This window comes from Lethenteron reissneri, unplaced genomic scaffold (assembly GCF_015708825.2).
Source record: "Lethenteron reissneri isolate LAM-NWPU_2019-01 unplaced genomic scaffold, ASM1570882v1 scaffold_141, whole genome shotgun sequence".
NCBI classification, from domain to species: Eukaryota; Metazoa; Chordata; class Hyperoartia; order Petromyzontiformes; family Petromyzontidae; genus Lethenteron; species Lethenteron reissneri.
In genome coordinates, this window is record NW_026891124.1 from 286506 (window position 1) to 314233 (window position 27728).

General features: G+C 42.9%; 1 pseudogene; it reads left to right on the top strand.

Moving 5' to 3' along the window:
* The window catches only part of LOC133362252 (zinc finger protein 208-like), a 44602-nt pseudogene extending 22482 nt beyond the window's left edge, over nucleotides 1–22120 (top strand).
* Nucleotides 22121–27728: the final 5608 nt, after the last annotated feature.

The window sequence follows — 27728 nt, forward strand, 5'->3', positions numbered from 1 at the left end:
CCATGAAGTTGGATCCGGAGAGATGGCTGGATGTAGTGGAGTGGCTGAAGACGTATTGAGTACATCTGTTAACTGTTGCCCTGTGTATATTCGTGTCTCTTAGATATATTTTTTCAGTGATTTCCAGTACTCCGAGCTAGAGTGATGTTGTGAATGGTCTATACTGTGTTCAGATGAACGTATTCCTTTTAATTTCCAGAAGTGTTCACTTATTTCAGGATGACAACAATGTTATACTTCTATAGATGCGTTGCTTCGTCTGATGGTTGTATCATCGGGACTGGTAAATGTTTGGTGTTTATGGTAGAAGGTGCCATGTCATCCTCTCACAGCTAATTGCGTGTTAAAGTTTATTCTAGACTTCGTCACGTTAAGGTGGTGCTTTGTAGTCCTATCGGACTACTTGTTGATGTGGTGTGATGCGCAGTGGTTGTGTGGTGGTTCAATTTCTAATTTTACTCTCGTGGTTAAGTGGTTTTGTTGATTTAAAGTTGGAGAAATACTGTGATCACAACTTTGCTCAATATTTTAAACATGTTCTTAATTTTCGATTTAAAGCTTTCGTGACTGCAGGGATTCATCTTCTTGGTTCTTTCAGGTAAAGTGACGTAGAATGGAAATAATAAAATAATAATATTTTATGATGTTTTATTTTTATTATTTTATTATTTCCATTCTACGTGACTTTACCGAAAGAACCAAGAAGATGTTCTTAAAAAATATTTTATCATTGTGTAATAAACAAAATAACTTAAAGTAATAGGTTTCAGAGTGTGCGTGGATTGCACGTTCGTTGTTCTTGTGTTTGATGGCTTGGACTTCTGGACGAATGGCTTCAGTCAAAAGGACGTCGATGGGGAAATCGACGTTTACGTGTTAGATTTTAAGAATATGTTTTAACTGTTGAGTTCCTATTGGGAAATAATTTGCCTAGTTCCTTCCTGTTTGAGCATGCGTATGAATAAAGATTTCGATACGAGTATTAACGTGAATTTTCTTGCAGAACAATAAAGACCTGACATGTTAAAGATGACTAATCGTCCCTTATTGCTACAATGTTCATAGCGAACACGCGTGGAGGCGAGTTTCAGGTGAAGCATCTCCAGCACACAAGTTGACCCTCACCTGGCAGCATCGTGGCTGTCCGCTGATCACACTCATGACGTCACACTCATGACGTCACACGCACGAGCTGTAGGGGCGGGGCTCTGTCCGCTCAGTGGCGCTGTTTTCATTAATTTAGCACCACGAGCGGGGAGTCTCATCCCTGTAGTTCCCTGTTGTGGTGCCGCATTCATCACCACGTTGCCCCTCAATGATTTGTACGAAACGATATGAAAATAAGTTGTGTGTTCCACTATACAAACTTACACGAGTACACATATACACTCCCTTGTACACACACCCACACACGAGTTTACATACACCGCGGTGGAGAAAAATGCACGAATGTGCATCCACCCCGCTTTGTACACACAAAGATAAAGATCCCCCGTATAGCCTTAACAGACTGTAGGGGCAAGTGCTGTTAGCGAGCACCTATGAAGGCCGCAACGGTACACGAGGGGGTGGGTGGCCAGCACCACGCCCGACCGCCTTTGTCTCCCTCGTGGCAATGTTTACACACCGCACCAGGTACTCATTTGAGGCTGAGTCGACCTAGGGGAGGCCCGGGACCGGTTCAGATAATCGTCACTGGTGTTGGCCGTGAGCGGGAATCGAACCCGTGTAGCCGGGTTCATAGCGCAGCGCGCTAACCGCTACACCACCGCTCCCCACATATACACTCCGTTGTACACACACCCACACACGAGTGGACATACACAGTGCTGTAGGAAAATGCACGAATGTGCATACACACCGCTTTGTACATACACACACGGGTGCACATGCATACACGAGTGCGTACACCCATTTGTGCATTTATACATACGACACATATGTATAGATGCACAAATGAGTGTAAATGCATCGGGGTGTAGATACATGCACAGTGTAATTGCACACAGCAATATACATAAACACATGTGCACGTATACAGCAGTGTGCATGCTCAGGGATTGCGTTTCAACACACACAAATATGCGAGCACACACGATTGTACATACATACACACACGTGTACAGACCCACACGTGTCCATGAACGAGTGTAAATACACACACGAGTGCACATACACACGAATATACCCACAGAGAAGTACACACCCATGTCCATACACATGGCTACAGTTCCCTGCTGTAATGGCTGGTGCTTATGCTAGAAGGTGGCATGTGTTGTAATTATTGCACAGCAAATGATGTGAGCGTGCTGTCTTGTTGATTCCAAACTTTGTCACGTTAAGGTGGTGCTTCGTAGTCCTATCGGATTACTTGTTGATGTAGTGTGATGCGCATTGGTTGTGAGGTGTTTCAATTCCTGATTTTACTCTCGTTGTTAAGTGGTCTTGTTGAGCTAAAGTTGGAGAAAGACATTGCTCACACACGCTTACAAGCGATACAATTTCGATTATCAATAAAAGTGTATGACAGCAATCGTAATAATTGTCGTGAATTAAATTAAACAAATCACCTTGATTTACTGACGCGCTCATATCAACACAAATACTTAAATATATTTTTTATAAAACAAAGTCAGTACAGTATATATTTGTACCTCTTAGTCGAAATCGAACTGGACATCAGCATTTTGATACTTCAGACTGTATGTCGATGTTAAATCCTCTAAACTTGCTTCAGTTTAAAGGACATTGTCGGGTGAATATTGGCAAATTATCACGAAGCACGAAATTATGCATGGATATGTATATCTTTATTTAAACGGAAGCATACAATTATGCAGTGAGATATGCATATGTATTAAGGTTAAATTGCAATGGCCGGATTAGCTAAGCTATGTTGCTACATATGCGGATTGTTAATGTAGAAATTAACAATTGAATGCAAAGTCGATGATAATCCAAGACGAGAACAAAGGAATTGAATGCTAGAGGGGAGTTATAAGGGGCTTAAAATCAGACCTCAAGACCATTTCGAGAGGGATTTCACTGAGGATAGACGCGCAACTCTTCGCTCTGCAGATTACCCTTCTCCTGCGAGACCCAGCCTGGCGAGCTCGATTGCCTGGCGACTGGGAGAGTTCGTGGCGATCTCTTCAGACGGGTTACAGGGACATCGACACGCCGTGCATCAACAAGTAAGTGTCTTCGTTAGTGGATACAACTGGTAGTCGCGTGTAGCCCGACTTACGAGACGGTACTGTGTGTCGGTTAGACGTTAGTGAGAGTTTGCTTTTTGGCGATTTGAGACAGACATCCACGCAGCTTAGAGGGTGCCTTTAACTCTCAACAACACCCGCGACTGTTACTCTGCTCTGAAGAATCAGTCACATGGAGCAGATAAACTATCCACATCGCCACGCACACACGGGCGAGAAGCCGTTCAATTGCTCTGTGTGTGGGAAGGCATTTTCACGGAAATCCCATCTTAACAGACACCATAAAACACACGCGGGCGAGAAGCCGTTCAGTTGCTCTGTGTGTGGGAAGGCATTTTCACGGAAATCCCATCTTAACAGACACCATAAAATACACGCGGGCGAGAAGCCGTTCAATTGCTCTGTGTGTGGGAAGGCATTTTCACGGAAATCGAATCTTAACGATCACCAGAAGACACACACGGGCGAGAAGCCATTCAAATGCTCTGCGTGTGGGAAGGCATTTTCACATAAATCACATCTTAACAGACACCAGAAAACACACTCGGGTGAGAAGCCATTCAGTTGCTCTGTTTGTGGGAAGGCATTTGCGGAGAAATCACATCTAATGAGACACCAGAAAACACACACGAACGAGAAGCCATTCAATTGCGCTGTGTGCGGGAAGGCATTTTCACGGAAATAAAATCTTCAGTCACAAGAAAACACACTCGGGCTAGAAGCCATTTCATTGCTCTACGAGGGAGAGGACATGTTCACGGCCATCACCCCGAAACAAGCACCAGAAGATCCGCAATGATAGGGAAGTGAAATCAAAATGTAGAATTCAAAGTGCTGCAATGAGTCCTGAAAAAATGCATCTTTCGAACCTATGCAGGTGGATCCTGAAAGATGGCGAGATGTAGTGGATGTAATCAGCGCTGACGACAATTCCTCTTTCGACCCCATGAAGTTGGATCCGGAGAGATGGCTGGATGTAGTGGAGTGGCTGAAGACGTATTGAGTACATCTGTTAACTGTTGCCCTGTGTATATTCGTGTCTCTTAGATATATTTTTTCAGTGATTTCCAGTACTCCGAGCTAGAGTGATGTTGTGAATGGTCTATACTGTGTTCAGATGAACGTATTCCTTTTAATTTCCAGAAGTGTTCACTTATTTCAGGATGACAACAATGTTATACTTCTATAGATGCGTTGCTTCGTCTGATGGTTGTATCATCGGGACTGGTAAATGTTTGGTGTTTATGGTAGAAGGTGCCATGTCATCCTCTCACAGCTAATTGCGTGTTAAAGTTTATTCTAGACTTCGTCACGTTAAGGTGGTGCTTTGTAGTCCTATCGGACTACTTGTTGATGTGGTGTGATGCGCAGTGGTTGTGTGGTGGTTCAATTTCTAATTTTACTCTCGTGGTTAAGTGGTTTTGTTGATTTAAAGTTGGAGAAATACTGTGATCACAACTTTGCTCAATATTTTAAACATGTTCTTTAATTTTTTTATCATTGTGTAATAAATAAATAACTTAAAGTATAGGTTTCAGAGTGTGCGTGGATTGCACGTTCGTTGTTCTAGTGTTTGATGGCTTGGACTTCTGGACGAATGGCTTCAGTCGAAAAGGACGTCAATGGGGAAATCGACGTTCACGTGTTGAATTTTAAGAATATGTTTTAACTGTTGAAATTGGGAAATAATTTGTCTAGTTCCTTCCTGTTTGAGCATGCGTTTTAATAAAGATTTCAATACGAGTATTAACGTGAATTTTCTTGCAGATTAATAAAGACCTATATTGTTTTTAAAGATGACTGATCGTACGTTATTTCAACCATATCCTTCCTTGAAAAAACACGGACGAGTAGACATACACACACAAGTGTGCTTATAAACACGACTGTCTATACAGCGGTGTGCAATCACACACGAGTGTGCATGTGTTTCTACGAGTTTTAACTTTAATTTTCTTGCAGAACAATAAAGACCTGACATGTTTAAGATGACTAATCGTCCCTTATTGCTACAATGTTCATAGCGAACACGCGTGGAGGCGAGTTTCAGGTGAAGCATCTCCAGCACACAAGTTGACCCTCACCTGGCAGCATCGTGGCTGTCCGCTGATCACACTCATGACGTCACACTCATGACGTCACACGCACGAGCTGTAGGGGCGGGGCTCTGTCCGCTCAGTGGCGCTGTTTTCATTAATTTAGCACCACGAGCGGGGAGTCTCATCCCTGTAGTTCCCTGTTGTGGTGCCGCATTCATCACCACGTTGCCCCTCAATGATTTGTACGAAACGATATGAAAATAAGTTGTGTGTTCCACTATACAAACTTACACGAGTACACATATACACTCCCTTGTACACACACCCACACACGAGTTTACATACACCGCGGTGGAGAAAAATGCACGAATGTGCATCCACCCCGCTTTGTACACACAAAGATAAAGATCCCCCGTATAGCCTTAACAGACTGTAGGGGCAAGTGCTGTTAGCGAGCACCTATGAAGGCCGCAACGGTACACGAGGGGGTGGGTGGCCAGCACCACGCCCGACCGCCTTTGTCTCCCTCGTGGCAATGTTTACACACCGCACCAGGTACTCATTTGAGGCTGAGTCGACCTAGGGGAGGCCCGGGACCGGTTCAGATAATCGTCACTGGTGTTGGCCGTGAGCGGGAATCGAACCCGTGTAGCCGGGTTCATAGCGCAGCGCGCTAACCGCTACACCACCGCTCCCCACATATACACTCCGTTGTACACACACCCACACACGAGTGGACATACACAGTGCTGTAGGAAAATGCACGAATGTGCATACACACCGCTTTGTACATACACACACGGGTGCACATGCATACACGAGTGCGTACACCCATTTGTGCATTTATACATACGACACATATGTATAGATGCACAAATGAGTGTAAATGCATCGGGGTGTAGATACATGCACAGTGTAATTGCACACAGCAATATACATAAACACATGTGCACGTATACAGCAGTGTGCATGCTCAGGGATTGCGTTTCAACACACACAAATATGCGAGCACACACGATTGTACATACATACACACACGTGTACAGACCCACACGTGTCCATGAACGAGTGTAAATACACACACGAGTGCACATACACACGAATATACCCACAGAGAAGTACACACCCATGTCCATACACATGGCTACAGTTCCCTGCTGTAATGGCTGGTGCTTATGCTAGAAGGTGGCATGTGTTGTAATTATTGCACAGCAAATGATGTGAGCGTGCTGTCTTGTTGATTCCAAACTTTGTCACGTTAAGGTGGTGCTTCGTAGTCCTATCGGATTACTTGTTGATGTAGTGTGATGCGCATTGGTTGTGAGGTGTTTCAATTCCTGATTTTACTCTCGTTGTTAAGTGGTCTTGTTGAGCTAAAGTTGGAGAAAGACATTGCTCACACACGCTTACAAGCGATACAATTTCGATTATCAATAAAAGTGTATGACAGCAATCGTAATAATTGTCGTGAATTAAATTAAACAAATCACCTTGATTTACTGACGCGCTCATATCAACACAAATACTTAAATATATTTTTTATAAAACAAAGTCAGTACAGTATATATTTGTACCTCTTAGTCGAAATCGAACTGGACATCAGCATTTTGATACTTCAGACTGTATGTCGATGTTAAATCCTCTAAACTTGCTTCAGTTTAAAGGACATTGTCGGGTGAATATTGGCAAATTATCACGAAGCACGAAATTATGCATGGATATGTATATCTTTATTTAAACGGAAGCATACAATTATGCAGTGAGATATGCATATGTATTAAGGTTAAATTGCAATGGCCGGATTAGCTAAGCTATGTTGCTACATATGCGGATTGTTAATGTAGAAATTAACAATTGAATGCAAAGTCGATGATAATCCAAGACGAGAACAAAGGAATTGAATGCTAGAGGGGAGTTATAAGGGGCTTAAAATCAGACCTCAAGACCATTTCGAGAGGGGTTTCACTGAGGATAGACGCGCAACTCTTCGCTCTGCAGATTACCCTTCTCCTGCGAGACCCAGCCTGGCGAGCTCGATTGCCTGGCGACTGGGAGAGTTCGTGGCGATCTCTTCAGACGGGTTACAGGGACATCGACACGCCGTGCATCAACAAGTAAGTGTCTTCGTTAGTGGATACAACTGGTAGTCGCGTGTAGCCCGACTTACGAGACGGTACTGTGTGTCGGTTAGACGTTAGTGAGAGTTTGCTTTTTGGCGATTTGAGACAGACATCCACGCAGCTTAGAGGGTGCCTTTAACTCTCAACAACACCCGCGACTGTTACTCTGCTCTGAAGAATCAGTCACATGGAGCAGATAAACTATCCACATCGCCACGCACACACGGGCGAGAAGCCGTTCAATTGCTCTGTGTGTGGGAAGGCATTTTCACGGAAATCCCATCTTAACAGACACCATAAAACACACGCGGGCGAGAAGCCGTTCAGTTGCTCTGTGTGTGGGAAGGCATTTTCACGGAAATCCCATCTTAACAGACACCATAAAATACACGCGGGCGAGAAGCCGTTCAATTGCTCTGTGTGTGGGAAGGCATTTTCACGGAAATCGAATCTTAACGATCACCAGAAGACACACACGGGCGAGAAGCCATTCAAATGCTCTGCGTGTGGGAAGGCATTTTCACATAAATCACATCTTAACAGACACCAGAAAACACACTCGGGTGAGAAGCCATTCAGTTGCTCTGTTTGTGGGAAGGCATTTGCGGAGAAATCACATCTAATGAGACACCAGAAAACACACACGAACGAGAAGCCATTCAATTGCGCTGTGTGCGGGAAGGCATTTTCACGGAAATAAAATCTTCAGTCACAAGAAAACACACTCGGGCTAGAAGCCATTTCATTGCTCTACGAGGGAGAGGACATGTTCACGGCCATCACCCCGAAACAAGCACCAGAAGATCCGCAATGATAGGGAAGTGAAATCAAAATGTAGAATTCAAAGTGCTGCAATGAGTCCTGAAAAAATGCATCTTTCGAACCTATGCAGGTGGATCCTGAAAGATGGCGAGATGTAGTGGATGTAATCAGCGCTGACGACAATTCCTCTTTCGACCCCATGAAGTTGGATCCGGAGAGATGGCTGGATGTAGTGGAGTGGCTGAAGACGTATTGAGTACATCTGTTAACTGTTGCCCTGTGTATATTCGTGTCTCTTAGATATATTTTTTCAGTGATTTCCAGTACTCCGAGCTAGAGTGATGTTGTGAATGGTCTATACTGTGTTCAGATGAACGTATTCCTTTTAATTTCCAGAAGTGTTCACTTATTTCAGGATGACAACAATGTTATACTTCTATAGATGCGTTGCTTCGTCTGATGGTTGTATCATCGGGACTGGTAAATGTTTGGTGTTTATGGTAGAAGGTGCCATGTCATCCTCTCACAGCTAATTGCGTGTTAAAGTTTATTCTAGACTTCGTCACGTTAAGGTGGTGCTTTGTAGTCCTATCGGACTACTTGTTGATGTGGTGTGATGCGCAGTGGTTGTGTGGTGGTTCAATTTCTAATTTTACTCTCGTGGTTAAGTGGTTTTGTTGATTTAAAGTTGGAGAAATACTGTGATCACAACTTTGCTCAATATTTTAAACATGTTCTTTAATTTTTTTATCATTGTGTAATAAATAAATAACTTAAAGTATAGGTTTCAGAGTGTGCGTGGATTGCACGTTCGTTGTTCTAGTGTTTGATGGCTTGGACTTCTGGACGAATGGCTTCAGTCGAAAAGGACGTCAATGGGGAAATCGACGTTCACGTGTTGAATTTTAAGAATATGTTTTAACTGTTGAAATTGGGAAATAATTTGTCTAGTTCCTTCCTGTTTGAGCATGCGTTTTAATAAAGATTTCAATACGAGTATTAACGTGAATTTTCTTGCAGATTAATAAAGACCTATATTGTTTTTAAAGATGACTGATCGTACGTTATTTCAACCATATCCTTCCTTGAAAAAACACGGACGAGTAGACATACACACACAAGTGTGCTTATAAACACGACTGTCTATACAGCGGTGTGCAATCACACACGAGTGTGCATGTGTTTCTACGAGTTTTAACTTTAATTTTCTTGCAGAACAATAAAGACCTGACATGTTTAAGATGACTAATCGTCCCTTATTGCTACAATGTTCATAGCGAACACGCGTGGAGGCGAGTTTCAGGTGAAGCATCTCCAGCACACAAGTTGACCCTCACCTGGCAGCATCGTGGCTGTCCGCTGATCACACTCATGACGTCACACTCATGACGTCACACGCACGAGCTGTAGGGGCGGGGCTCTGTCCGCTCAGTGGCGCTGTTTTCATTAATTTAGCACCACGAGCGGGGAGTCTCATCCCTGTAGTTCCCTGTTGTGGTGCCGCATTCATCACCACGTTGCCCCTCAATGATTTGTACGAAACGATATGAAAATAAGTTGTGTGTTCCACTATACAAACTTACACGAGTACACATATACACTCCCTTGTACACACACCCACACACGAGTTTACATACACCGCGGTGGAGAAAAATGCACGAATGTGCATCCACCCCGCTTTGTACACACAAAGATAAAGATCCCCCGTATAGCCTTAACAGACTGTAGGGGCAAGTGCTGTTAGCGAGCACCTATGAAGGCCGCAACGGTACACGAGGGGGTGGGTGGCCAGCACCACGCCCGACCGCCTTTGTCTCCCTCGTGGCAATGTTTACACACCGCACCAGGTACTCATTTGAGGCTGAGTCGACCTAGGGGAGGCCCGGGACCGGTTCAGATAATCGTCACTGGTGTTGGCCGTGAGCGGGAATCGAACCCGTGTAGCCGGGTTCATAGCGCAGCGCGCTAACCGCTACACCACCGCTCCCCACATATACACTCCGTTGTACACACACCCACACACGAGTGGACATACACAGTGCTGTAGGAAAATGCACGAATGTGCATACACACCGCTTTGTACATACACACACGGGTGCACATGCATACACGAGTGCGTACACCCATTTGTGCATTTATACATACGACACATATGTATAGATGCACAAATGAGTGTAAATGCATCGGGGTGTAGATACATGCACAGTGTAATTGCACACAGCAATATACATAAACACATGTGCACGTATACAGCAGTGTGCATGCTCAGGGATTGCGTTTCAACACACACAAATATGCGAGCACACACGATTGTACATACATACACACACGTGTACAGACCCACACGTGTCCATGAACGAGTGTAAATACACACACGAGTGCACATACACACGAATATACCCACAGAGAAGTACACACCCATGTCCATACACATGGCTACAGTTCCCTGCTGTAATGGCTGGTGCTTATGCTAGAAGGTGGCATGTGTTGTAATTATTGCACAGCAAATGATGTGAGCGTGCTGTCTTGTTGATTCCAAACTTTGTCACGTTAAGGTGGTGCTTCGTAGTCCTATCGGATTACTTGTTGATGTAGTGTGATGCGCATTGGTTGTGAGGTGTTTCAATTCCTGATTTTACTCTCGTTGTTAAGTGGTCTTGTTGAGCTAAAGTTGGAGAAAGACATTGCTCACACACGCTTACAAGCGATACAATTTCGATTATCAATAAAAGTGTATGACAGCAATCGTAATAATTGTCGTGAATTAAATTAAACAAATCACCTTGATTTACTGACGCGCTCATATCAACACAAATACTTAAATATATTTTTTATAAAACAAAGTCAGTACAGTATATATTTGTACCTCTTAGTCGAAATCGAACTGGACATCAGCATTTTGATACTTCAGACTGTATGTCGATGTTAAATCCTCTAAACTTGCTTCAGTTTAAAGGACATTGTCGGGTGAATATTGGCAAATTATCACGAAGCACGAAATTATGCATGGATATGTATATCTTTATTTAAACGGAAGCATACAATTATGCAGTGAGATATGCATATGTATTAAGGTTAAATTGCAATGGCCGGATTAGCTAAGCTATGTTGCTACATATGCGGATTGTTAATGTAGAAATTAACAATTGAATGCAAAGTCGATGATAATCCAAGACGAGAACAAAGGAATTGAATGCTAGAGGGGAGTTATAAGGGGCTTAAAATCAGACCTCAAGACCATTTCGAGAGGGGTTTCACTGAGGATAGACGCGCAACTCTTCGCTCTGCAGATTACCCTTCTCCTGCGAGACCCAGCCTGGCGAGCTCGATTGCCTGGCGACTGGGAGAGTTCGTGGCGATCTCTTCAGACGGGTTACAGGGACATCGACACGCCGTGCATCAACAAGTAAGTGTCTTCGTTAGTGGATACAACTGGTAGTCGCGTGTAGCCCGACTTACGAGACGTTACTGTGTGTCGGTTAGACGGTAGTGAGAGTTTGCTTTTTGGCGATTTGAGACAGACATCCACGCAGCTTAGAGGGTGCCTTTAACTCTCAACAACACCCGCGACTGTTACTCTGCTCTGAAGAATCAGTCACATGGAGCAGATAAACTATCCACATCGCCACGCACACACGGGCGAGAAGCCGTTCAATTGCTCTGTGTGTGGGAAGGCATTTTCACGGAAATCCCATCTTAACAGACACCATAAAACACACGCGGGCGAGAAGCCGTTCAGTTGCTCTGTGTGTGGGAAGGCATTTTCACGGAAATCCCATCTTAACAGACACCATAAAATACACGCGGGCGAGAAGCCGTTCAATTGCTCTGTGTGTGGGAAGGCATTTTCACGGAAATCGAATCTTAACGATCACCAGAAGACACACACGGGCGAGAAGCCATTCAAATGCTCTGCGTGTGGGAAGGCATTTTCACATAAATCACATCTTAACAGACACCAGAAAACACACTCGGGTGAGAAGCCATTCAGTTGCTCTGTTTGTGGGAAGGCATTTGCGGAGAAATCACATCTAAAGAGACACCAGAAAACACACACGAACGAGAAGCCATTCAATTGCGCTGTGTGCGGGAAGGCATTTTCACGGAAATAAAATCTTCAGTCACAAGAAAACACACTCGGGCTAGAAGCCATTTCATTGCTCTACGAGGGAGAGGACATGTTCACGGCCATCACCCCGAAACAAGCACCAGAAGATCCGCAATGATAGGGAAGTGAAATCAAAATGTAGAATTCAAAGTGCTGCAATGAGTCCTGAAAAAATGCATCTTTCGAACCTATGCAGGTGGATCCTGAAAGATGGCGAGATGTAGTGGATGTAATCAGCGCTGACGACAATTCCTCTTTCGACCCCATGAAGTTGGATCCGGAGAGATGGCTGGATGTAGTGGAGTGGCTGAAGACGTATTGAGTACATCTGTTAACTGTTGCCCTGTGTATATTCGTGTCTCTTAGATATATTTTTTCAGTGATTTCCAGTACTCCGAGCTAGAGTGATGTTGTGAATGGTCTATACTGTGTTCAGATGAACGTATTCCTTTTAATTTCCAGAAGTGTTCACTTATTTCAGGATGACAACAATGTTATACTTCTATAGATGCGTTGCTTCGTCTGATGGTTGTATCATCGGGACTGGTAAATGTTTGGTGTTTATGGTAGAAGGTGCCATGTCATCCTCTCACAGCTAATTGCGTGTTAAAGTTTATTCTAGACTTCGTCACGTTAAGGTGGTGCTTTGTAGTCCTATCGGACTACTTGTTGATGTGGTGTGATGCGCAGTGGTTGTGTGGTGGTTCAATTTCTAATTTTACTCTCGTGGTTAAGTGGTTTTGTTGATTTAAAGTTGGAGAAATACTGTGATCACAACTTTGCTCAATATTTTAAACATGTTCTTAATTTTTTTATCATTGTGTAATAAATAAATAACTTAAAGTATAGGTTTCAGAGTGTGCGTGGATTGCACGTTCGTTGTTCTAGTGTTTGATGGCTTGGACTTCTGGACGAATGGCTTCAGTCGAAAAGGACGTCAATGGGGAAATCGACGTTCACGTGTTGAATTTTAAGAATATGTTTTAACTGTTGAAATTGGGAAATAATTTGTCTAGTTCCTTCCTGTTTGAGCATGCGTTTTAATAAAGATTTCAATACGAGTATTAACGTGAATTTTCTTGCAGATTAATAAAGACCTATATTGTTTTTAAAGATGACTGATCGTACGTTATTTCAACCATATCCTTCCTTGAAAAAACACGGACGAGTAGACATACACACACAAGTGTGCTTATAAACACGACTGTCTATACAGCGGTGTGCAATCACACACGAGTGTGCATGTGTTTCTACGAGTTTTAACTTTAATTTTCTTGCAGAACAATAAAGACCTGACATGTTTAAGATGACTAATCGTCCCTTATTGCTACAATGTTCATAGCGAACACGTGTGGAGGCGAGTTTCAGGTGAAGCATCTCCAGCACACAAGTTGACCCTCACCTGGCAGCATCGTGGCTGTCAGCTGATCACACTCATGACGTCACACTCATGACGTCACACGCACGAGCTGTAGGGGCGGGGCTCTGTCCGCTCAGTGGCGCTGTTTTCATTAATTTAGCACCACGAGCGGGGAGTCTCATCCCTGTAGTTCCCTGTTGTGGTGCCGCATTCAACACCACGTTGCCCCTCAATTATTTGTACGACACGATATGAAAATAAGTTGTGTGTTCCACTACACATACTTACACGGGTACACATATACACTCCCTTGTACACATAAGTGGACATACACAGCGGTGTAGAAAAATGCACGAATGTGCATCCACCCCGCTTTGTACACACAAAGATAAAGATCCCCCGTATAGCCTTAACAGACTGTAGGGGCAATACACACACAAATGTGCGAGCACGCACGATTGTACATACATACACACACGTGTACAGACCCACACGTGTCCATGAACGAGTGTAAATACACACACGAATGTACACGCACAGCAGTACACACCCATGTACATACACATGGCTACAGTTCCCTGTTGTGGTACCGCATTCATTACCACGTTGCCCCTCAATTCTTGGTACGACACAATATTATAACAATAACACACGAGTACACACATACACTCCCTTGTACACGCACCCACACACGAGTGGACATACACGTGAGGTCCCCATAGTGTAGATGCTTGCCCCGAGCTCTCATACTCTGATGGTGCATTGTCCTTGAGTTGTGCGCCTTTTGGCGTCATCTGGTCCAACCCATATGAGACTAGGCTCGAAGGAAAGCTGTCTCGGGTGTGGACCAATCAACTTCAAGGACAGTGCACATTATCAGAGTTATGTTCTTTTGTTTGTATTATGACTGCAGGTATTGCGGTCTATGCAAACATGACTCCTTGCAAAAAGGTGTCAGTTTTGTTGCCAGATAGAAGGGTAAAGAACCAATTATCATATTTTTACTGGCAAATGAGGTCCCCATAGTGTAGATGCTTGCCCCGAGCTCTCATACTCTGATGGTGCATTGTCCTTGAGTTGTGCGCCTTTTGGCGTCATCTGGTCCAACCCATATGAGACTAGGCTCGAAGGAAAGCTGTCTCGGGTGTGGACCAATCAACTTCAAGGACAGTGCACATTATCAGAGTTATGTTCTTTTGTTTGTATTATGACTGCAGGTATTGCGGTCTATGCAAACATGACTCCTTGCAAAAAGGTGTCAGTTTTGTTGCCAGATAGAAGGGTAAAGAACCAATTATCATATTTTTACTGGCAAATGAGGTCCCCATAGTGTAGATGCTTGCCCCGAGCTCTCATACTCTGATGGTGCATTGTCCTTGAGTTGTGCGCCTTTTGGCGTCATCTGGTCCAACCCATATGAGACTAGGCTCGAAGGAAAGCTGTCTCGGGTGTGGACCAATCAACTTCAAGGACAGTGCACATTATCAGAGTTATGTTCTTTTGTTTGTATTATGACTGCAGGTATTGCGGTCTATGCAAACATGACTCCTTGCAAAAAGGTGTCAGTTTTGTTGCCAGATAGAAGGGTAAAGAACCAATTATCATACACAGAGCTGTAGATACATACACGAATGTGCATACACACAGCTTTGTACATACACACACGGATGCACATGCATACACGAGTGCGCATACACACACGAGTATACATACACAGCAGTGTACGTACACAGGGATTGCGTTTGACATCACAAATAAATGTGCGAACAAATTAGTGTACATACCTATACACACATACACGCATGTACATATCCACAAAAACAAGTGTAAATATACACGTGTACACACATTGCAGAGTGAATATGAGCAAATGAACGCGAATTATGTGGTGAGATGCACATATGCATTCAGACTTAAGCTCAATAGCCAGATTAACGAAGCTAATTGCTAGATATGCAGATTGGAAATTCCAAAAATAACAATTGAATGTAAAGTTCATGAAATTCAACGTCGGAAAACTTCATCTTTCATCAATGCAACACCATTCCAAACGACCCCACCATTTGTGTGCTGGTGTCATTGACCCAATTCGATTGATACCTGTGACTTACAGCTTTCCACACCTTACGCCACGCTCCCACGCCCCCTTCATTCGTTTTTTTGTTTATCAGAAGGAGGCACTCTCTGTTGTTTGTCAATCTCCTGCCACGAGTAAAGTTTTGCAAAAACAACCCTCTTCGTTCATTGACGGTGTTGGACGGTAACGCTGTGGTGGATGTGAGCAATGTCCCGGAGGTAAGGCTCGTAGCCACCACAGCGTCCCACGAGGTCTTTGGACGGGTGCGAGGGGCTGGTAACACCTCTTGGTTCTTTCAGGTAAAGTGACGTAGAATGGAAATAATAAAATAATCATATTTTATGATGTTTTATTTTTATTATTTTATTATTTCCATTCTACGTGACTTTACCGAAAGAACCAAGAAGATGTTCTTAAAAAATATTTTATCATTGTGTAATAAACAAAATAACTTAAAGTAATAGGTTTCAGAGTGTGCGTGGATTGCACGTTCGTTGTTCTTGTGTTTGATGGCTTGGACTTCTGGACGAATGGCTTCAGTCAAAAGGACGTCGATGGGGAAATCGACGTTTACGTGTTAGATTTTAAGAATATGTTTTAACTGTTGAATTCCTATTGGGAAATAATTTGCCTAGTTCCTTCCTGTTTGAGCATGCGTATGAATAAAGATTTCGATACGAGTATTAACGTGAATTTTCTTGCAGAACAATAAAGACCTGACATGTTAAAGATGACTAATCGTCCCTTATTGCTACAATGTTCATAGCGAACACGCGTGGAGGCGAGTTTCAGGTGAAGCATCTCCAGCACACAAGTTGACCCTCACCTGGCAGCATCGTGGCTGTCCGCTGATCACACTCATGACGTCACACTCATGACGTCACACGCACGAGCTGTAGGGGCGGGGCTCTGTCCGCTCAGTGGCGCTGTTTTCATTAATTTAGCACCACGAGCGGGGAGTCTCATCCCTGTAGTTCCCTGTTGTGGTGCCGCATTCATCACCACGTTGCCCCTCAATGATTTGTACGAAACGATATGAAAATAAGTTGTGTGTTCCACTATACAAACTTACACGAGTACACATATACACTCCCTTGTACACACACCCACACACGAGTTTACATACACCGCGGTGGAGAAAAATGCACGAATGTGCATCCACCCCGCTTTGTACACACAAAGATAAAGATCCCCCTTATAGCCTTAACAGACTGTAGGGGCAAGTGCTGTTAGCGAGCACCTATGAAGGCCGCAACGGTACACGAGGGGGTGGGTGGCCAGCACCACGCCCGACCGCCTTTGTCTCCCTCGTGGCAATGTTTACACACCGCACCAGGTACTCATTTGAGGCTGAGTCGACCTAGGGGAGGCCCGGGACCGGTTCAGATAATCGTCACTGGTGTTGGCCGTGAGCGGGAATCGAACCCGTGTAGCCGGGTTCATAGCGCAGCGCGCTAACCGCTACACCACCGCTCCCCACATATACACTCCGTTGTACACACACCCACACACGAGTGGACATACACAGTGCTGTAGGAAAATGCACGAATGTGCATACACACCGCTTTGTACATACACACACGGGTGCACATGCATACACGAGTGCGTACACCCATTTGTGCATTTATACATACGACACATATGTATAGATGCACAAATGAGTGTAAATGCATCGGGGTGTAGATACATGCACAGTGTAATTGCACACAGCAATATACATAAACACATGTGCACGTATACAGCAGTGTGCATGCTCAGGGATTGCGTTTCAACACACACAAATATGCGAGCACACACGATTGTACATACATACACACACGTGTACAGACCCACACGTGTCCATGAACGAGTGTAAATACACACACGAGTGCACATACACACGAATATACCCACAGAGAAGTACACACCCATGTCCATACACATGGCTACAGTTCCCTGCTGTAATGGCTGGTGCTTATGCTAGAAGGTGGCATGTGTTGTAATTATTGCACAGCAAATGATGTGAGCGTGCTGTCTTGTTGATTCCAAACTTTGTCACGTTAAGGTGGTGCTTCGTAGTCCTATCGGATTACTTGTTGATGTAGTGTGATGCGCATTGGTTGTGAGGTGTTTCAATTCCTGATTTTACTCTCGTTGTTAAGTGGTCTTGTTGAGCTAAAGTTGGAGAAAGACATTGCTCACACACGCTTACAAGCGATACAATTTCGATTATCAATAAAAGTGTATGACAGCAATCGTAATAATTGTCGTGAATTAAATTAAACAAATCACCTTGATTTACTGACGCGCTCATATCAACACAAATACTTAAATATATTTTTTATAAAACAAAGTCAGTACAGTATATATTTGTACCTCTTAGTCGAAATCGAACTGGACATCAGCATTTTGATACTTCAGACTGTATGTCGATGTTAAATCCTCTAAACTTGCTTCAGTTTAAAGGACATTGTCGGGTGAATATTGGCAAATTATCACGAAGCACGAAATTATGCATGGATATGTATATCTTTATTTAAACGGAAGCATACAATTATGCAGTGAGATATGCATATGTATTAAGGTTAAATTGCAATGGCCGGATTAGCTAAGCTATGTTGCTACATATGTGGATTGTTAATGTAGAAATTAACAATTGAATGCAAAGTCGATGATAATCCAAGACGAGAACAAAGGAATTGAATGCTAGAGGGGAGTTATAAGGGGCTTAAAATCAGACCTCAAGACCATTTCGAGAGGGATTTCACTGAGGATAGACGCGCAACTCTTCGCTCTGCAGATTACCCTTCTCCTGCGAGACCCAGCCTGGCGAGCTCGATTGCCTGGCGACTGGGAGAGTTCGTGGCGATCTCTTCAGACGGGTTACAGGGACATCGACACGCCGTGCATCAACAAGTAAGTGTCTTCGTTAGTGGATACAACTGGTAGTCGCGTGTAGCCCGACTTACGAGACGTTACTGTGTGTCGGTTAGACGTTAGTGAGAGTTTGCTTTTTGGCGATTTGAGACAGACATCCACGCAGCTTAGAGGGTGCCTTTAACTCTCAACAACACCCGCGACTGTTACTCTGCTCTGAAGAATCAGTCACATGGAGCAGATAAACTATCCACATCGCCACGCACACACGGGCGAGAAGCCGTTCAATTGCTCTGTGTGTGGGAAGGCATTTTCACGGAAATCCCATCTTAACAGACACCATAAAACACACGCGGGCGAGAAGCCGTTCAGTTGCTCTGTGTGTGGGAAGGCATTTTCACGGAAATCCCATCTTAACAGACACCATAAAATACACGCGGGCGAGAAGCCGTTCAATTGCTCTGTTTGTGGGAAGGCATTTTCACGGAAATCGAATCTTAACGATCACCAGAAGACACACGGGCGAGAAGCCATTCAAATGCTCTGCGTGTGGGAAGGCATTTTCACATAAATCACATCTTAACAGACACCAGAAAACACACTCGGGCTAGAAGCCATTTCATTGCTCTACGAGGGAGAGGACATGTTCACGGCCATCACCCCGAAACAAGCACCAGAAGATCCGCAATGATAGGGAAGTGAAATCAAAATGTAGAATTCAAAGTGCTGCAATGAGTCCTGAAAAAATGCATCTTTCGAACCTATGCAGGTGGATCCTGAAAGATGGCGAGATGTAGTGGATGTAATCAGCGCTGACGACAATTCCTCTTTCGACCCCATGAAGTTGGATCCGGAGAGATGGCTGGATGTAGTGGAGTGGCTGAAGACGTATTGAGTACATCTGTTAACTGTTGCCCTGTGTATATTCGTGTCTCTTAGATATATTTTTTCAGTGATTTCCAGTACTCCGAGCTAGAGTGATGTTGTGAATGGTCTATACTGTGTTCAGATGAACGTATTCCTTTTAATTTCCAGAAGTGTTCACTTATTTCAGGATGACAACAATGTTATACTTCTATAGATGCGTTGCTTCGTCTGGTGGTTGTATCATCGGGACTGGTAAATGTGTGGTGTTTATGGTAGAAGGTGCCATGTCATCTTCTCACAGCTAATTGCGTATTCAAGTTTATTCTAGACTTAAAGTTTATTCTAGTGGTTTTGTTGAGCTAAAGTTGGAGAAATAATGTGATCACAACTTTGCTCAACATATATATTTTTTATCAATGTTTAATAAGTAAAATAACTTAAAATAATTAGTTTCAGAGTGTGCGTGGATTGCACGTTCGTTGTTCTAGTGTTTGATGGCTTGGACTTCTGGACGAATGGCTTCAGTCGAAAAGGACGTCAATGGGGAAATCGACGTTTACGTGTTAGATTTTAAGAATATGTTTTAACTGTTAAATTCCTATTGGGAAATAATTTGCCTAGTTCCTTCCTGTTTGAGCATGCGTATTAATAAAGATTTCGATACGAGTATTAACGTGAATTTTCTTGCAGATTAATAAAGACCTGAATTGTTTTTTGAAGATGACTGCTCGTACGTTATTTCAACCATATCCTTCCTTAATAAAACACGGACGAGTAGACATACACACACAAGTGTGCTTATAAACACGACTGTCTATACAGCGGTGTGCATTCAGACACGAGTGTGCATGTGTTTCTACGCGTTTTAACTTTAATTTTCTTGCAGAACAATAAAGACCTGACATGTTAAAGATGACTAATCGTCCCTTATTGAAGAAGGGAAATAATAAAATAATACAAATAAAGCAATATTTTTTTTAATAAAATAACTTTATTATGTTTTATTTTAATTAAATAATAAAATATTAAATTTTTACTGAATCAAATTACTTCATAAAATAATTTTGTTATGTTTTATTATTTTATTATTTCCCTTCTACGTGACTTTACCGAAAGAGCCAAGAAGATGAAGAAGAAAATAAAACATAATAAAATAATTGTATAATGTTTTATTTCAATTATTTTATTATTTCCCTTCTTCGTGACTTTACCGAATGAACCAAGAAGGTTAATTTACTTGCAGAACAATAAAGACCTGACATGTTAAAGATGACTAATCGTCCCTTATTGCTACAATGTTCATAGCGAACACGCGTGGAGGCGAGTTTCAGGTGAAGCATCTCCAGCACACAAGTTTACCCTCACCTGGCAGCATCGTGGCTGTCCGCTGATCACACTCGTGACGTCACACTCATGACGTCACACTCATGACGTCACACGCACGAGCTGTAGGGGCGGGGCTCTGTCCGCTCAGTGGCGCTGTTTTCATTAATTTAGCACCACGAGCGGGGAGTCTCATCCCTGTAGTTCCCTGTTGTGGTGCCGTATTCATCACCACGTTGCCCCTCAATTCTTTGCACACGAAGCTATAATATAATAAGTAGTGCGTTCCACTCAGAGGTCGAAAACGGGTTTTGATTCCTTACCCGTACCCTTAAGCTAGAAATGCAGATTGTAAATTTAAAAACATAACAATAAAATGTAAAGTTTATGACATTGCGGGTGAATAAATAAACAATAAACACGGAATTATGCATGTGGATGTATGTAATTATTCAAACAGTGGGATGTACATACATATTAAAGTTTAATTAGTTAAGCTATGTAGATTTATATGCGGATTGTAAATGTAGAAATTAACTATTTAATGCAATGGCCAAGTCGTGAACAAAGGATTTGTATGCTAGAGGGGAGTAATAAGGGGCTTAAAATCAGACCTCAAGACCATTTCGAGAGGGATTTCACTGAGGATAGACGCGCAACTCCTCTCTCTGCAGATTACCCTTCTCCTGCGAGACCCAGCCTGGCGAGCACCATTGCCTGGCGACTCGGAGAGGTCGTGGCGATCTCTTCAGACGGGTTACAGGGACATCGACACGCCGTGCATCAACAAGTAAGTGTCTTTGTTAGTGGATAAACTGGTAATAGCGTGTGTAGTTCGAATTACGAGGCGTTATTGTCTCGGTTAGACGTTAGTGAGAATTTGATTCTTGGCGATTTGAGACAGACATCCACGCAGCTTAGAGGGTGCTTTTAACTCTCAACAACACCCGCGACTGTTACTCTGATCTGAAGAATCACATGGAGCAGATACTCTCTCCACAGCGCCACGCACACACGGGCGAGAAGCCATTCAAATGCTCTGTGTGTGGGAAGGCATTTGCAGATTCATCACATCTTCACAGGCACCAGAAAACACACACGGGCGAGAAGCCATTCAATTGCTCTGTGTGTGGGAAGGCATTTTCACAGAAATCACTTCTTAACACTCACCAGAAGACACACACAGGCGAGAAGCCATTCAGGTGCTCTTTGTGCGGGAAGGCATTTTTACTTAAATCATATCTTCACAGACACCAGAAAACACACACGGGCGAGAAGCCATTCAGGTGCTCTGTTTGTGGGAAGGCATTTGCGGAGAAATCACATCTTCACAGGCACCAGAAAACACACTCGGGTGAAAAGCCATTAAATTGCTCTACGAGGGAGAGGACATGTTCACGGTCATCACCCCGAAACAAGCATCAAAGTGCTGAAATGAGTCCTGAAATAAATGCATCTTTCGAACCTATGCAGGTCGATCCTGAGAGATTGCTGAATGTAGCGGATGTAATGAGTCCTGACGACAATTCCTCTTTCGACCCCATGAAGTTGGATCCGGAGAGATGGCTGGATGTAGCGGAGTGGCTGAAGACTCAAACGTATTGAGTACATCTGTTAACTGTTGCCCTGTGAATATTCGTGTCTCTTAGATATATTTTTTCAGTGATTTCCAGTACACCTAGCTAGAGTGATGTTGTGAATGCTCTATAATGTGTTCAGATGAACGTATTCCTTTTAAGTTCCAGAAGTGTTCACTTATTTCAGGATGACAACAATGTTATACTTCTATAGATGCGTTGCTTCGTCTGGTGGTTGTATCATCGGGACTGGTAAATGTTTGGTGTTTATGGTAGAAGGTGCCATGTCATCTTCTCACCGCTAATTGCGTGTTAAAGTTTATTCTAGAATTCGTCACGTTAAGTTGGTGCTTTGTAGTCCTATCGGACTACTTGTTGATGTGTTGTGAAGCGCAGTGGTTGTGTGGTGGTTCAATTTCTAATTTTTCTCTCGTGGTTAAGTGGTTTTACTCTGATCACAACTTTGCTCAATATTTTTAACATGTTCTTTAATTTTCGATTTAAAGCTTTCGTGACTGCAGGGATTCATCTTCTTGGTTCTTTCGGTAAAGTCACGTATAATGGAAATACTAAAATAATAATATTTTATTATGTTTTTTATTATTTTATTATTTCCATTCTACGTGACTTTACTGACAGAACCAAGAAGATGTTCTTAAAAAAAATTGTATCATTGTGTAATAAATAAAATAACTTAAAATAATAGTTTTCAGAGTGTGCGTGGATTGCACGTTCGTTGTTCTTGTTTGATGGCTTGGACTTCTGGACGAATGGCTTCAGTCAAAAAGGACGTCAAAGGGGAAATCGACGTTTACGTGTTAGATTTTAAGAATATATTTTAACTGTTGAAATACGGAAATAATTTGCCCAGTTCCTTCCTGTTTGAGCATGTGTATTAATAAAGATTTCGATACGAGTATTAACGTGAATTTTCTTGCAGATTAATAAAGACCTGAATTGTTTTTAAAGATGACTGAGCATACGTTATTTCAACCATATCCTTCCTTTAAAAAACACGGACGAGTAGACATACACACACAAGTGTGCTTATAAACACGACTGTCTATACAGCGGTGTTTATTCACACACGAGTGTGCATGTGTTTCTACGAGTTTTAACGTTAATTTACTTGCAGAACAATTAAAACCTGACATGTTAAAGATAACTAATCGTCCCTTATTGAAGAAGGGAAGTAATAAAATAATAAAAATAAAACAATAAAAAAAATTATAATTTTTTTATTATGTTTTATTTTAATTAAATAATAAAACAATTAATTTAAAACAGAATAAAAATACGTCATAAAGCTACTTTATTTTTTTATTATTTTATTATTTCCCTTCTTCGTGACTTTACCGAAAGAGCCAAGAAGGTTAATTTACTTGCAGAACAATAAAAATCTGACACGTTAAAGATGACTAATCGTCCCTTATTGCTACAATGTTCATAGCGAACACGTGTGGAGGCGAGTTTCAGGTGAAGCATCTCCAGCACACAAGTTTACCCTCACCTGGCAGCATCGTGGCTGTCCGCTGATCACACTCATGACGTCACACTCATGACGTCACACGCACGAGCTGTAGGGGCGGGGCTCTGTCCGCTCAGTGGCGCTGTTTTCATTAATTTAGCACCACGAGCGGGGAGTCTCATCCCTGTAGTTCCCTGTTGTGGTGCCGCATTCATCACCACGTTGCCCCTCAATTCTTTGTACGACACGATATGAAAATAAGTTGTGTGTTCCACTACACATACTTACACGAGTACACATATACACTCCCTTGTACACACACCCACACACGAGTGGGCATAGCAGTGTATATACATAGACGAATGTGCATACATATACACACAAATGTGCATATACCGCAGTGTACATACACATATGCAACGCAGTGTACATAAACACACGGGTGTACATTCAAAGCATTGTACGTCAACTAGGATTGCATTCCACTGTGAACACGCACGTTTGTACCTACATACATATGCACACAAATACATGTACATGCACACACGAGTGCTCGTCTTGTTGTAGTGTTTCCTATGTAATGGTTTATGGTATACGCAGGAGTACAAAATGTGCACTTCACACCTACGCGCCCTTTGCCCATTGATCTCGATGATGATGATGAATAAACATGTTACTTGATCTAACAGAGAAACGAATGCTTACAATTGGAACAATAAATATACTCAACGAGTTTTGATTAGGATGGTGCGGTTAAATAGCTATTCCAATCCATTGAGATTGCACATTCAGCAAATTATAATGCGACCACAATACGATCCTTATAATTATAGTGCAATTCTAATCCCGCACCCCCAGTTCGCATATCCGTCCCTAGTTTCGAAAATAAATATCTGCATACATATGCATACATCTAAGTATAGTTGGGTTATAATGTAGGAGGACATAGAAGGAATCTAACTCGACTTATATGCATCTTCGGTGGATGCATGAGCAACCACCACTCCTCGACTCCCGTTGATTGGGAGGTGAGCCCACGGTAGCCTGGCGCTTACTGCTTTCTACACCTTACGCCACGCTCCCACGTCCCCTTGATTCGTTTGTTTTTCTCTGAAGAAGAGCCCCCTGTTGTTTGGCATTCCCTTGCCACGAGTAACGTTTAATAAACAATAATCCACTACCTCATCCGCGGTGCCGGACGGTAACAAGTCCGCGGCCCTTCCTGCTGGAGGACCCGCATAGAGAATCCCCGCTCCATGCTAGCCAGGTCACCCCGTTCGCTGGCACGTAACAAACCCTCTACTCCAAATCCCGTGAGCCCCCGGCACACCAGGTTCAGTCTGCCACCGCACAACTGAACCATGACTCCCCGAGCCATATGAGCACACGGCCCATTAGTTTGAGACATACCACTGAGGTTTCGCCTCCGGGCTGTCAGGTCAGCCATCAGCCATAGGCCGATGTGACCACAACTCGTGCATCACCCAATCAACAATGGCAGGCATATACAGGTTTTTTCCGCGCGCTCAAAATGGCGGCCCCCTTCGCCAAGTGCATCGTCGCTATACCCCGCGTGCGCGCAAAATGGCGGCCCAACGTGCGAACACGTGGCCAGTTTTCCCCGTGCGTGCACCCCAGCTGCCCTTTGCTGGGGGTCACAAGACGCATCCCCCGTCACGTTGTAACAACCCCACCAATGATAGACGCACAGGCCCAGTTTGCTGCGCACAGCAGTCATATCGGGGAAATTTTAACCAATATTTTACCAAAACACATTGCTTACACACACCAACTCGCAAAGCAACCCCTGGCCGCATGCAATCAACAAATTGAGCGACGCCACTTGGCGGCAATTTACGGCCCCATCACCCTTAACAGCAGAGTCACCAACAACAGCATCATCGCGCACTCGCATCGCGCGCCCTCTCTCTCAACAAGCGCAATTACCTACGAACACACACGCAATCTCGTGTGCATGAACACACATACGACCAAATTTTTGGGTCCCCCCCGAATTTTTACCAATTTCCGAACAGGTACGCACACTTAATAACAATCCCGAAGCCAATGGTCAACCAATGCAGCGCACCCCGTATCCGTACAGAACAGTGTAACAGCACATGCAGTCAGCATGTCGCGATCACACGCCTACATTTAAGCACAATAGCAAGCAGATCTGCAGGCAACCAACACACCATTATCCCTGTCGTACCTTGCAGCAACAACAAAAATATTCTCTCTTTTGCAATCAACCACATCACACACGGCACCTTGCAGCAACAACACACCAAAAAAATATTATTTTTCAATTAAGTACGTCGCACACACAACTTATTTTTATATTGTTTCGTACAAAGAATTGAGGGCAACGTGGTAATGTATGCGGCACGACAACAGGGAACTACAGGGATGAGACTCCCCGCTCGTGGTGCTAAATTAATGAAAACAGCGCCACTGAGCGGACAGAGCCCCGCCCCTACAGCTCGTGCGTGTGACGTCATGAGTGTGACGTCATGAGTGTGATCAGCGGACAGCCACGATGCTGCCAGGTGAGGGTCAACTTGTGTGCTGGAGATGCTTCACCTGAAACTCGCCTCCACACGTGTTCGCTATGAACATTGTAGCAATAAGGGACGATTAGTCATCTTTAACATGTCAGGTTTTTATTGTTCTGCAAGTAAATTAACCTTCTTGGTTCTTTCGGTAAAGTCACGAAGAAGGGAAATAATAAAATAATAAAAATAATAAAATAGCTCTATGACGTATTTTTATTCTGTTTTAAATTAATTGTTTTATTATTTAATTAAAAACAAACATAATAAAAAATTTATAATTTTTTTTATTGTTTTATTTTTATTATTTTATTACTTCCCTTCTTCAATAAGGGACGATTAGTTATCTTTAACATGTCAGGTTTTAATTGTTCTGCAAGTAAATTAACGTTAAAACTCGTAGAAACACATGCACACTCGTGTGTGAATAAACACCGCTGTATAGACAGTCGTGTTTATAAGCACACTTGTGTGTGTATGTCTACTCGTCCGTGTTTTTTAAAGGAAGGATATGGTTGAAATAACGTATGCTCAGTCATCTTTAAAAACAATTCAGGTCTTTATTAATCTGCAAGAAAATTCACGTTAATACTCGTATTGAAATCTTTATTAATACGCTTGCTCAAACAGGAAGGAACTGGGCAAATTATTTCCCAATTTCAACAGTTAAAACATATTCTTAAAATCTAACACGTAAACGTCGATTTCCCCATTGACGTCCTTTTCGACTGAAGCCATTCGTCCAGAAGTCCAAGCCATCAAACACAAGAACAACGAACGTGCAATCCACGCACACTCTGAAACCTATTACTTTAAGTTATTTTGTTTATTACACAATTATAAAAAACTAAAGAAAATGTTTAAAATATTGAGCAAAGTTGTGATCACAGTATTTCTCCAACTTTAGCTCAACAAAACCACTTAACCACGAGAGAAAAATCAGAAATTGAACCACCACACAACAACTGCGCTTCACAACACATCAACAAGTAGTCCGATAGGACTACAAAACACCACCTTAACGTGACGAAGTCTAGAATAAACTTTAACACGCAATTAGCTGTGAGAAGATGACATGGCACCTTCTACCATAAACACCACACATTTAGCAGTCTCGATGCTACAACCACCAGACGAAGCAACGCATCTATAGAAGTATAACATTGTTGTCATCCTGAAATAAGTGAACACTTCTGGAAATTAAAAGGAAGGCTTTCATCTGAACACATTAGAGCATTCACAACATCAGTCTAGCTTGGAGTACTGGAAATCACGGAAATAATAATTCGTACCTTATTAACTGATCTAACAGAGACACAAACATGCACATTCCAGGACTTCAAGAGTTAACAGAAGTACTCAAAACTTTGACTCTCCAGCCATTGCAGCAGACATCTCTCAGTA